At 36.7% G+C, this 13,428-nt stretch overlaps 1 long non-coding RNA gene across 2 annotated transcripts; it reads right to left on the bottom strand.

Annotated features, from left to right (window-relative positions):
- Nucleotides 1-921: 921 nt before the first annotated feature.
- On the bottom strand, nt 922-1,686 carry LOC107857314. 2 transcript variants are annotated; one of them, XR_001670836.2, is made up of 3 exons: nt 1,489-1,679; nt 1,330-1,414; nt 922-1,249 (listed from the first exon to the last, which is right to left on the bottom strand). It is a non-coding gene; the product is annotated as an uncharacterized LOC107857314 (long non-coding RNA). The 2 variants fall into 2 exon arrangements; XR_001670835.2 differs by having other exon boundaries at nt 1,330-1,686.
- Between the last annotated feature and the right edge of the window lie 11,742 nt (nt 1,687-13,428).

Below are 13,428 nucleotides of genomic sequence, written 5' to 3'. Positions count from 1 at the left end.
TATGGGTAAAATTTCTACTATTCAAAATGGCATTCTTAACGTGGAGAATATGTAGAGGAAAGGTGCCAGTAGATGCTCTAATAAGAAGATGGGGGTTGAAGGACCTATTAAATGTTGGTGTTTCATGCAGCCTGATTAAGAAATATTTTCCCATGTGTTTCTTGGATCATCTTTAGCTAATAGGACTTAGTCCTACTTTTCTTTAAGTTCAAGTATTCTAATTCAAGGATTATCACTTACAGAAACCATTCATTATTGGTGGACAAAGGAAGTCAAGGGAATATTCAATCCTTATTATCAATCCATCCCAAGTATGATTACATGGGAACTATGGAAGAGAAGAAAAAGTTTGAAGCACGAGGGAAAATAATGTTTGTGCATAAGCTAATCTTTAATGTTAAAAGAAATGTGTGTCTATTACTTAAAGTAAGAAGCCCAAGAAGAACTTTTCTTAGTAGCTGTCCAGATATTCTTAAAGAGTTACAAGGAAGGAATCCTAAAATAAAGATTACAAAGATCATGTTGAGTTTTCCTCAAGCTGGTTGGGTGATTTATAATACTAATGGGGAATCTAGAGGCAATCTAGGGGTCAGTTCTTATGCTTTTTGTGTAAGGAATAAGGATGGGATCTAGCCTATCCAGAAGAAGCTAAAATGGATGATACTTCTAATGTGGAAGTAGAAGCTAAGGCGATTTTATATGCAACTGTTCATGCTAATGTAACACAGAAGGTGAAACTAATCATACAATCTAATTCAATGCTGATGTAGAAAGCATGGAATGGGAGTATCCTTGGCATGTAACAGATTATGTTGAGAAAATATGGAAGTTAATACAGAGCAAGCAAGTTCAATATCAACATATTATGGACGGTAATCAGTTGGCAGATTATTTAACTAATCTAGCCATTAACAGTGGAGATTTTACAATCACAAACTTTCATCAATTATAGTCACGAGGTATAAAGATACTAAATAGTGACAAATTACAATGTCAATAAATAAGGATAAGAGCAACAAGAGAGTACATCAGCGAGCAAGCTACAGTGATCACAAATGCATAGTAGAATATTTACAATGAGAAAACTACACAAACAATTTCCTAGCCTATTCTACCACAACCTTCAACAAGGACTCTCAGCAAAAGGAGAAGGTCAGGGAATATGTTGTCGTGTGAAACGCCTGGATAAACTAAGTCAGTCTACTTTCATACGATTCCAAGAATTCCAGTATCTCCATACCATCAAAAACTACAAGGAAGAGCATGACAAGTAGAGTAAGGATGATGGAAAGCTAAAAAGATTTAGAAAGTTGAAAGGATAGTACTTACAGAGAACTCAGATAGCATCCAGGGTCCTGATTCCTTCAATGCAGAATAAAATGAGGAGCTTCATCCCATCCATCAGAGAACGCACCTCAAGATATTATAAGTAGCCATTAATGAAGAACCAGAGTAAGAGAAGAAAACAAAAAAGAAGGAAGTACCAACTTTTGAGAGCTGATAATCACATAAGCAACTGCAAACCATGGCACTTGGTTGATAACCCATAGAAGAAGAATCAAAAACTTAATATTCTAGATAATGAAAGACTATAGTTTTTAGCTAAAGAAACCAGATGTGCGACGAAGAAGAAGGAGAATAGGTTTAGGAAACCTATATACTGTTTTATATGTAATAATAGAAAGGGTGGGTCGTGTAATTTTAAGAATGGGTTGGCCTATTAACGAATAGTTCAAATAAAAGTTGGTTGGTCCACTTAATGTAAATACATTGTTGGTTATTAATAAAAGGCTAAATTAATCTAATAAAAATATTGTGTGTTACTATGGGGTACTCTATTGAGTATTCAGTTAGTTGAAATGATAGCTTCACCCTATAAATTTTGCGGTAAACCTGAACTTATTAGTAAGTAATTCATCATTTCCTTCAAGTTTCAGTTTTTCCTTTCCGTAATTCCATTATATTGAGGTGAATATGAGTCTATAGTTTGATGGAAAATTTTATTATCTACACATATTTGCGCAAAGGGACATTAATATTCTCTGCCCCTATCACTTCTTATCGTTTTGTTCTTTTTCTCTAACTGATATTCAATTTCTATTTCATATTACCTAAAGGCATCTATTGTTTCATCCTTACAATTAAGAAAGTATATATAGCATTATCTAGTGCAATCATCAACAAAAGTTATAAAATTCTTTTTCCCACCGCGAGATTGTAATACCCTATACTTGTCCGAGTTAATTTCGTCTTAAGAATTTCTAGTATTATCTTATAAATATAATGATGATTATACCATAAGGAATTTTCAAGATTTTCACTTCTTATCATACGGGAAATTCAATAAGCTTTCCATCAATATAAGATCCGCCCAAATCCGATAACCGGGTCAGAAGTTACGACTATTTCAAGTTCCCATCGTAAAACTACACCATATTAGTCAGTGGCGCACCGCGCCACAAGTGGAAATGTCATTTGGCAAATTCTAGTAGGGGTCCACAATTATGGCGCATGGTGCCAGGGCTCAAATTTAGAATTGTCCTTTTTCCAGTGTCTCAGCGTGATTTCCTCTACGTTACGCCAAAGTTCTAGGTCGCAAAAGAAGGAAAAACACGATGGCTCCACATCGCGCCATCCCTAAGTTTCCCAATTGTCAAATTTTAGATAACAGTACGATAGCGTCGTGTTGCACCAGGGGTTCAATTCGGGAAATTTTTACTGAAATTAGAAAACGTGTCCAGGGTTGAAAGGGTCAATTTCCCACCCCTATTTAAGCCCTTTAACACGTGATTCAGCCACTTTTCACCCAAAATACACTTTCTTCTCTCAAAAACCTCTCAAGAACAACCTAGGTCTTTTCATAAATGATTCATAATAAAGAATTTCTTCCGTCAATCTTCACAAAATCATGAACTAAGGTATACATAGTGTTCATTCATGGATTCTTTTCGTCCACGAAGTCCAAGAACCCCTTTTCTAAATTCAAGTTTATAATTTTTCTTATGAATTTCATGATTGGACTACTCTTGTTCATGTGGATAATGAGAAATTGAATTATACTCCATGTTGGGTGATCATACAAACATTTGACTAAACCCTTGAAAGATGAAATTAGAATTGAACCATGATGTTTAATTATTGTGCAATGATGTTTACATGTACGATGCCTAAAATATATTTTATTAAATGCCTAGACGAAGGAAAATTGCCTAGGTAGCATGATATCATCAAATCCCAATGTATGTATAAGTTTATGCCTATCGCATGTTTGATAAAATGCTTCTATAAATGTATTATGGATTATGATGTTAGTTATATGTTGATGTAAGATATGCTGGGTCAATTTCCTTCTATCGAGTCCTGGGGGTACTTGTACCCAAAATATTAGTTGTGTGCCTAGAGCCATGTCATGTTTTCATGATACCCTCAGTCAAGCTATGAATCCTTAGACTCAGACAGTCTTATGACTCAAGAAAAATCTCCATAATCTTATGAACTCGGTCAGTTGTCAGATATCAGTAGTATTTCGTCAGTCAACGGAATTCAGTAACTCAGCCCATGTTCAGTTCAGTAAATCATGTTCAGTGTCTATTCAAATGGGAGTAGAAATTAGCACCGAGTGAACCCAAGGATGGGAACTCACCTGTTAAATGAGGGTGTGATTCTTAGGAGCAATCCTTGCATTCTAGAACTATGTAGCCAGCATAGGTTGAGATATTGTGGACTGCTATATGAGGGTAGATGAGGTGGCTTAATATATTATATGAGGGTTCCCACCATTATCACTATAGTTACCTATTATATGAGGGTTACTTACATGTTGTCCTTACTAGTGGTGCAGTATTGACACCCTTCCAATTGGGGTTACTGATTGGACCCCAACTCAGCCATAATGGCGTATTAGGGGCATGTCGGTTAGATAACTACTTTCCATAATTTTATGTTACAGAATCAAGACTGTTAGATACAGTCAATTAGTCTCAGGAATAGAACTCAGATAGTTCTTCAGATTTAGGACTGTCAGATACAGTCAACTGAGATATAGTACAAAACTCAGATAGTTCCATCAGATTCAGGACTGTCAGATATAGTCATTCATGTTATCAGTTATATTCAGATACATTCACTAATGTTATCAGTCATATCTATTATCAGTATATCATGTCATCAGTATTTAGATTTAGTAATCATGTTTTTATGGTATTAGTGTCAGTTGTTATATCTCATACATGTATTCTCATGCTCATGATAGTTAGTCAGTTATTATTACTGTTCATGCATATGAACCCCATGCATTTAGCCTACCTCAGATACATACCTGTACATTCAAAGTACTGACGCATTTGCGCTATGGTATCTTATACCATAGGTTCAGAGACACGAGATCCAGAGCAGCAGAAGATCACAGTCTCAACAGTCAGAGTTAGAAGTGAGTCCTCATCTTTTGAGGATGTGATTATTCTCTATTATCTCATTAGTTAGTTTATTAGTTGGAGTTAGTTAGGAACATATCCCATCAACTCCTCACTTATACAGTTTCAGTCAGTTAGAGGCTTTCTAGACTATCATGTTTCAGACTTCAATATTTTTACTTTTATTTTGGATATTCTATTACCCCACACAGATGTTACATTATTCTGATTATGTTCGGTATTGAACCTTATGGCCTTTGAGTGTATGTTTTCGCATCATTATGTCATATTATGCAGTGTACAGATACAACTATCAGGCATAGTTTAGGTTGTGGTCCTTCAGGGTCATGATTACCGTGTAGTATTTTGGGTACCAGATTCGGGTCAATATAAACTTGGTATCAGAGCCTAAGGTTCAAAGAGTCCTAGGAAGTCTGAAAGGCGCTTCTAGTAGAGTCTTGTACATGGGTGTGTTGCGAGTCACATTTATGTACAGGAGGCTATGAGATGTTTAGGAATAGTTTCCCCTCTTTCAGTATTCATGTCGTGCTAGTGAGCATAATCTCAATTCAATCTCTCAGTCTAATCTATTTCTCCCTTTTTTCTACAGGACATGACTCCTAAAAGAAGAAATAGGAATCAGAAAACCCTTCAGCCCAAAGAATCTTTAGGAGATCATATGTCTTATGCAGAGTTTAGGGCCGCATTCACCACTCTTGCTTAGCTAGTAGCTGCCCAAAATGAACGACAAACTGTTATTTCAGCTAACCCAGTGTCCAATTCAACTGTAGCTAGGATTCGAGACTTTATCCAAATAAATCCTCCAATCTTTCTTGCGTGTAAGACAAATGAGGACCCTCAAGAATTCCTAGATCAGGTGTAGAAGGTAATAGGCAACATGGGGGTGACTACTGTTGAGAGTGCTGAGCTAGATGTAAATTAGTTGCCTGATATTTCTCATACTTTGTTCAAACAGTGGAAGTCAGAAAGGGTAGATGATGCAAGGTCAGTTGAGTAGGAAGAGTTTGCTTCAGCTTTCTTTGATAGGTTCTATCCCTTAGAGATTAGAAAAGCTGAGGTGTTAAAATTCATCAACCTCAGGCAAGGCAACATAATGGTGAAAGAGTATTCTCTTAAGTTTACTCAATTATTCAGATATGCCCCTCTTGTGGATGTAGATAGCAGGTCCAAGATGAGAAAGTTCATTTTAGGGGTGAATGATAGCATGGTTAATGAGTGTAGATTCACCATGCTAAATAGTGACATGACTTTAGCTAGGCTTATGACTCATGCTCAGCAGATAGAGGAGCACAAGATTAATATGGGGGAGAAGCAGAATAAGAGAGCAAAGACAGGTAGTTTCAACTTTGCTCAGCCTAAGTCAGAAGGAGGAAACCGTTCTTAGTTTTGTCCTAAGTCATTAGTTCTAGCTTCTTCTTTATCCAGTGATCCCATTCCTAAATTCATAGAGGGTAACAAAAATAGGCCGCTAGGCCCTAAGTCTCTGAGCAGTGTTAGCAGTGCCCGCACCTATCCTCTTTGCTAGACTTGTGGCAAGCACCACCAGTGTATTTGCAGAGCTGGTAGTGGTATTTGTTTAGGATATGGCAAGCCAGGGCACAGAGTTAAAGACTATCCTCTATCAGGTCCTCAGGGTCAGCAGAACTGTTTCTCAGCTTAATCCAGTCGCCTAAATTAGCAGTGTGCCACCTCCAGTGCTAGTAGTGAAAAATGCCCAAATCATCTCTATGCTCTTCAGACTCGATAAGATCAGGAAAATTCTCTTGATGTAGTTACTGGTACGTTACAGATCTTTCATATGCATGTTTAAGCTTTGCTAAAACCAGGAGCTTTTTTGTCTTTTGTCACTCCTTATATAGAATTTGATTTTGGAGCCAGTCCTAAAATTCTAGAAGAGCTCTTTTTAGTCTCTACCCCAATGGGTAAAAATATCATAGCCCGACGGGTATTTAGGAACTGCCCGATTATAATATTTCAGAAAGTCACCTCAGCAGACTTAGTCGAATTAGAAATGACTGATTTTGATGTCATTCTCGACATGGATTGGATTCATTCCTACTATGCCATAGTCAATTGGAAAAACAAAATAGTCCAATTTAAGTTTTCAAATAAACCCGCCCTAGAATGGAAGGATAGTGTATCCGTTTTCAGAGGTCAGCTTGTTTCCTACCTTCGGGCAATGAAAATGATATTTAAGGGATGTGTCTATCATCTTGTTAGAGTTAAGAACTCTAGTTTGGATACTCCTATTCTTGAATCAGTTACAGTTGTAAATGAATATTCAAATGTTTTTCCCAAAGATCTTCCAAGAATTTCTCCCAAAAGGAAAATAGACTTCGATATTGATCTTTTACCAGATACTCAGCCCATATCTATTTCGCCATACAGAATGGCACCAGCAGAACTCAAAGAATTGAAAGAACAGTTGAATGATCTCCTAGATAAGGGATTCATTAGGCCCACTATTTCCTCGCGAGGTGCACCAGTATTATTCGTGTACAAGAAAAATGGTTCTCTCAGAATGTGTATAGACTACTGTCAACTCAATAAAGTCACAGTCAAGAACAAGTATCCTCTTCCCTAAATTGATGACTTGTTTGACCAACTTCAGGGTGCTAGTTATTTCGATAAGATAGACCTCACATAAGGCTATTATCAGCTTAGAGTCAAAGAATGTAACATACCAAAAATAGTATTCTAAACCCAGTGTGGTCACTTGGAATATCTAGTTATGTTCTTTGGTCTTACGAATGCTCTATCCCCTTTCATGGACCTGATGAACCATGTGTTCAAGAAGTACTTAGATATGTTCGTAATAGTCTTCATAGATGATATTCTGGTTTATTCCTACAGTGAGCGTGATCATGTAGACTATCTCAAAATAGTACTTCAGACTCTCAGAGATCATTGATTATTCACCAAATTTAGTAAGTGGAAATTTTAGCTAAGGTCAGTAACATTCCTTGGTCAAATCGTTTCTGGTGATGGTATTATAGTAGATTCTTAAAAGACCGAAGTAGTAAGTAACTGGACTCTCCCAGTCTCTCCATTAGATATCAGGAGTTTCTTAGGTTTGACTGGTTATTGATGATGGTTTGTTGAAGGATTTTATTCTATTGCATCCCCTATGTCCAGATTGACTCAGAAGAAAGTCAAGTTTCAGTGGTCAGATCCTTGTGAGAATAGTTTTCAAGAGTTGAAGACTCGACTCACCTCAGCTCCATTCATAGCTCTTCCAGATGGTTTAGATAGTATCGTGGTGTACTGTGGTGCATCCATAGTAGGTTTGGGTTGTGTCCTCATGCAGAATGATAAGGTCATAGCCTACTCCACTAGGCAACTTAAACCCCATGAGAAGAATTATCCTACTCATGATCTTGAGTTAGCAGCCGTAGTATTTGATTTAAATATTTGGAGACATTATCAATACGGATTTCATGTAGATGTGTTCACAGATCATAAAAGTATTTAGTATGTCTTTTCTCAAAAAGATCTCAATCTTTGTCAGAGAAGGTGGTTAGAGCTCTTGAAAGATTATGACATGAGTGTCCTTTATCATCCAGGTAAGGCCAACATAGTGGCCGACGCTCTCGGTAGACTATCTATGGGCAGTGTCACTCATGTTGAGGACAGTAAGAAGAAGCCATCTCAGGAGATCCATCAGCTTACAAGACTAGGTGTTCGGTTAGTCGATACAAAAGAGGGTGATATATGGGTTCAGAGTAGATGAGAATTATCTCTAGTTTCTGAGGTGAAAGAAAAGCAAGATAAAGATCCTAGCCATGTCTAGTTGAAAGAGTCAGTCAAGAATAAAAAAGTATAGGTCTTCTCCCAAGGGGGAGATGGTGTTCTTCATTGTCATGGTCATCTCTGTGTTCTAGGTGTGTGGATGACTTAAGGCAGTGAATTCTTACAGAAGCGCATGGTCCGCGCTACTTAATTCATCCAGTGGCCACAAAGATGTACCGCGACTTGTGAGAAGTCTATTGGTAGAGTGTGATAAAGAGAGATATTGTAGGGTTTGTGGATAAGTGCTCTACATATCAGCAGGTTAAGATAGAGCATCAAAAGCCTAGTGGTCCTATGCAGGAGTTCATTATTCCTACCTGGAAGTGGGAAAAAGTGAACATGAACTTCGTGATGGGTTTTCCTCGAACGAGTCATCAACATGATTCAGTTTAGGTTATTGTAGATAGAATGACCAAATCATCCCATTTTCTTCCAGTTCATACCTCTTATTCAGATGAGGATCACGCCAAAATCTACATTAGGGAGTTGTTCAGATTACACGGTGTTCCATTATCTATTATCTAAGATAGAGGTACCTAGTTCACCTCTCATTTCTGGAAAGCATTCCAAAAGGGTCTTAGTACCCAAGTTTATCTTAGTACAGTGTTTCATCCTCAGATAGATGGTCAAGTAGAAAGGACCATCCAGACTCTAGAAGATAATCTATGGGCATTTACAATTGATTTCAAAGGTAGTTGGGATGACCACTTCCCTTTGATTGAGTTTTCATACAACAACAACTATTATTCTAGTATTCAGATGGCTCCATTTGAAGCTCTCTATGGTAGGAGATGTATAACTCCAATCGATTGGTTCGAAGTTAGTGAGGCCTCAATCAAAGGGCCTGACTTAGTATTCGATGCCTTAGAAAAAGTCTAGTTGATTAGAGAAAGACTTCGGGCTGCTCAAAGCTGATAGAAGTCTTATACAGATGTTTGCAAAAAGGATCTCGAGTTTGAGATTGATGATCATGTCTATCTAAAGATCTATCCCATGAAGGGAGTGAAGAAGTTCGGCAAAAAAGGGAAACTCAATCCCCGATATGTCAGTCCTTTCAAGATTCTCAATTATTTCGGCAAGATAGCTTACGAGCTCGAATTGCTTTTAGATATAGCTTCAGTTCATCCAGTATTCCATGTCTCTTTGCTCAAGAAATGCGTAGGTGACCCATTAGTTGTAGTCCCAATTCAGAGCATTGATGTTCAGAATAGCCTCTCTTATGAAGAGATACAAGTTGAAATCCTAGATTATTAGACTCGTAGACTGAGGAACAAATAAGTCCCTCTAGTTAAAATTCATTGGCAAAATTAGTCTGCCAAGGGATATACTTGGGAAATGGAAGAAGACATGTGTACCAAATATCCTTACCTTTTCTCTGCCAACTCAGATCAAGCTCAAGGTAATAGTTCTCCTTAATCTTACTCAGTTTCATGTTCAGTGTTTATCACAAACTTGGTATCAAGTACCATTGCATATTCAGTTATGCATTCATATATCAGTTTAGTTATATAATTATGCATCAGACATGTATTCTTATTGCGAGAAAACTTAGTTCCTCAGAACACTAAGTCATGCATTCATGAATTAGTTACTCATGCATCTGATATTCATGTTCAGTATTATATGTTCAGCTTATCAGTCAAGTCAGTCATGAGATAATGTTCCATTTATTCATGTTTGGTATGTATGTCAATTTTCTTTCCTCCCTCTTAATCAGTCTCATTCAAGGATGAATGTTCTCAAGGGGGAGATATTGTAATACCCCATATTTTTCCAAGCTAATTTCGTCTCAAGAATGTCTAGTATTAGCTTCTAAATTGAATAATTATTATTCCATAAGGAATTTTCAAGATTTTCATATCTTGTAATATGAGAAATTCAATAAGCTTTCCATCGATATAATATCCACCCAAATCCGATAATTGAGTAAGAAGTTACGACTAACTCAAGCTCCCATCATAAAATAGTGTCATATTAGTCAGTGGCGTGCTGCGTAACAAGAGAAAATGGCATTTGGAAAATTCCAGTAGGGGTCCACAATTATGGCGCATTGCTCCAGGGCTCAGATTTAGAATTGTCCTTTTTCCATTGTCTCAGCGCGATTTCCTCCACATTGCGCCAAAGTTCCAGGTTGCAAAAGAAGGGGGAACACGATGGCTCCATGTCGTGCCATCCCTCAATTTCTCAATTATCAAATTCCAGTGACACGAAATGATAGCGCCGCGTTACGCTAGGGGTTCAATTCGGGAAATTTTTACTGAAATTACAAAGCGCGTCCAGGGTTAAAAGGGTCAATTTCCCACCATAATTTAAGCCCTTTAACACGTGATTCATCCACTTTTAACCCAAAATACACTCTCTTCTCTCAAAAACCTCTCAAAAATAACCTAGGACTTTTCATAGAAGATTTAGAATCAAGAATTTCCTCCATCAATCTTCACGAACTAAGGTATGCATAGTGTTCATTCATGGACTCTTTTCATCCATGAAGCCTAAGAACCCCTTTTCTAAATTTAATTTTCTAAATTTTCTTATGAATTTCATGATTGGGCTGCTCTTGTTCATGTGGATAATGAGAAATTGAATTCTACTCCATGTTAGGTAATAAATTCTTTGTGGGTTAAATTATTATAGATATAGATTCATGCAAACCTATGACTAAACCCTTGAATGATGAAATTAGAATTGAACCATGATGTTTAATTATTGTACAATGATATTTACATGTACTATGCCTACAATATGTTTGATTAAATTCCTAGATGAAGGAAAAGTGCCTAGCTAGCATGATATCATGAAATCCCAATGTATGTACAAGTTTATGCCTATCACATGTTTTATGAAATGCTTCAATAAATGTATAATCTATTATGATGTTAGTTATATGTTCATGTAAGATATGCTTGGTCAGTTTTCTTCTATCGAGTCCTGGGGTACTTGTACCTAAATTATTATCTGTGTGCCTAGAGCCATGTCATGTTTTCATAATACTCACAATTAAGCTATGAATCCTGAGACTCAGACAGTCTTATGACTCATGAAAAATCTCCATGATCTCATTAACTCAGTCAGTTGTCAGATATCAGTAGTATTCCATCAGTCTATGGAATTCATTATCTCAGCCCATGTTCAGTTCAGTAAATCATGTTCAGTGTCTATTCAGATCTGATTAGAAATTAGCACCGAGTGAACCCAAGGATGGGAACTCACCTGTTATATAAGGGTGTGATTTTTAATAGCAATCCTTACATTCCAGAACTATGTAGCCAGCATAGGTTGAGACATCGTAGCCTTTTATATGAGGGTAGATGAGGTGGATTAACCTGTTATATGTGGGTTCCAACTGTTCTCAATAGAGTTACCTCTTATACGAGGGTTACTCACATGTTATCCTTACCAGTGGTGCGGTATTGATACTCTTCCAATTGGGGTTATAGATTAGACCCCAACTCAGCCATAGTGGTGTATTAGGGCATGTTAGTTAGATAACTACTTTCCACAGTTTTATGTTGCAAAATCAAGACTGTCAGATATAGTCAATCAGTCTTAGTAATAGAACTCAGATAGTTCTTCAGATTTAGGACTATCAGATATAGTTAGCCCAGATACAGTACGAAGCTCAGATAGTTCCATTAGATTCAAGACTGTTAGATGTAATCACTCACATTATCAGTTATATTCAGATATAGTCACTAATGTTATCAGTCATATCTGTTATTAGTATGTCATGTCATTAGTATTCAAATTCAGTAATCATGTTTTCACGGTATTAGTGTAAGTTGTTATATCTCATACATGTATTCTTACACTCATGATAGTTAGTCAGTTATTATTATTGTTCATACATATGAACCCCATACATTCAGCCTACCTCATATGCATACCACTACATTCAAAGTACTAACGTATTTGCGCTATGGTATCTTATACTATAGGGTCAGAGACACAAGCTCCAGAGCAGCAGTAGATCCCAGTCTTAGTAGTCAGAGTTAGAAGTGAGTTCTTATCCTTAGAGGATATAATTATTCTCTATTATCTCATTAGTTAGTTTATTAGTTGGAGTTAGTTGGGAACATGTCCCATCAACTCCTCACTCAGACAGTTTCAGTTAGTTAGAGGATTTCTAGACTATTATGTTTCAGACTTCAGTATTTTCAAATTTTTTAGGTATTGTATTACCCCACGCAGATATTATATTATTCAAATTATGTTCACTATGGAACCTTATGGCCTTTCAGTGCATTTTTCCACATCATTATGTCATATTATGCAGTGTACAGGAACAATATCAGCCATGGGTTAGTTTGTGGTCCTTCGGGGTCATGAGCACCATGTAGCATTCTGGGTACTAGATTCGGGTCATTACAGAGATAGTGTTGACTTCATATCACAAATGTCAGTGTGGATTAAGTCTATGGGATTGTAATTCTTTTCAACAGACTTATACGGATGCTTAGCATACTTTGATTCCATACACGTTTGACATTTTTATTTATTTCACTCAATGTTTGGCAAAATTTCTAAGTTAATAAGTTTTCGCAATGTTTTATAATTGACATGTCCAAATCATTCATGCAACAAATCATAACTCAAGCAAATAAGAAGAAACTAAACTTTTATTGATTTCAATATTCATTACATTCATTTTGAATAATCCCTTTGTGAGGTAGCCTTTTCGTAGTACACTTCTCCTTTACTAAGTACAATTTTTCTGGAAACAAATCATATTTAAATCCATTTTTGCCAAGAAGTAATACAAAAATCAAGTTCTTCTTCAACTCTGGTATATACAAGACATTGTTTAAAGTCAACACTTTGCCTGATGTTATTTTCAGGCAGACTTTTAGGATTTCTTAAACTTTTGCAGTTGCAGAGTTAGCCATGTATATTTTTTTTACCTTAAGCCAGAGCAAAAGCAACAAGTCAATCCTTATTATCAAAAACATGGTGGGTGTCACCGGATTTCATTCACCATTCTCGAGAATTTCCCACCAAGTTGCATTCAGACAGCATGGCACACAGATCATCCATTTCTTTCTTGGACTAAGACATATTTTCTTGATCATTCTTTTTCACATTCTTTGGGACCAGAAATATGTTGACTAGTGTCCAATCTTTCCACAGTTAAAGCATTTTCCCTTGAATTTCTTCTAAGGTTGATTGCTTTCCTTTACAGCTTTCTTCTGTTTTTTGAAGTTGTTGTGGC

The sequence above is a fragment of the Capsicum annuum genome, unplaced genomic scaffold (genome assembly GCF_002878395.1).
Source record: "Capsicum annuum cultivar UCD-10X-F1 unplaced genomic scaffold, UCD10Xv1.1 ctg3647, whole genome shotgun sequence".
In the NCBI taxonomy this organism is placed as follows: Eukaryota; Viridiplantae; Streptophyta; class Magnoliopsida; order Solanales; family Solanaceae; genus Capsicum; species Capsicum annuum.
Note: the sequence above shows the minus strand (reverse complement) of the source record. Positions and strands in the feature narration are given on the sequence as shown.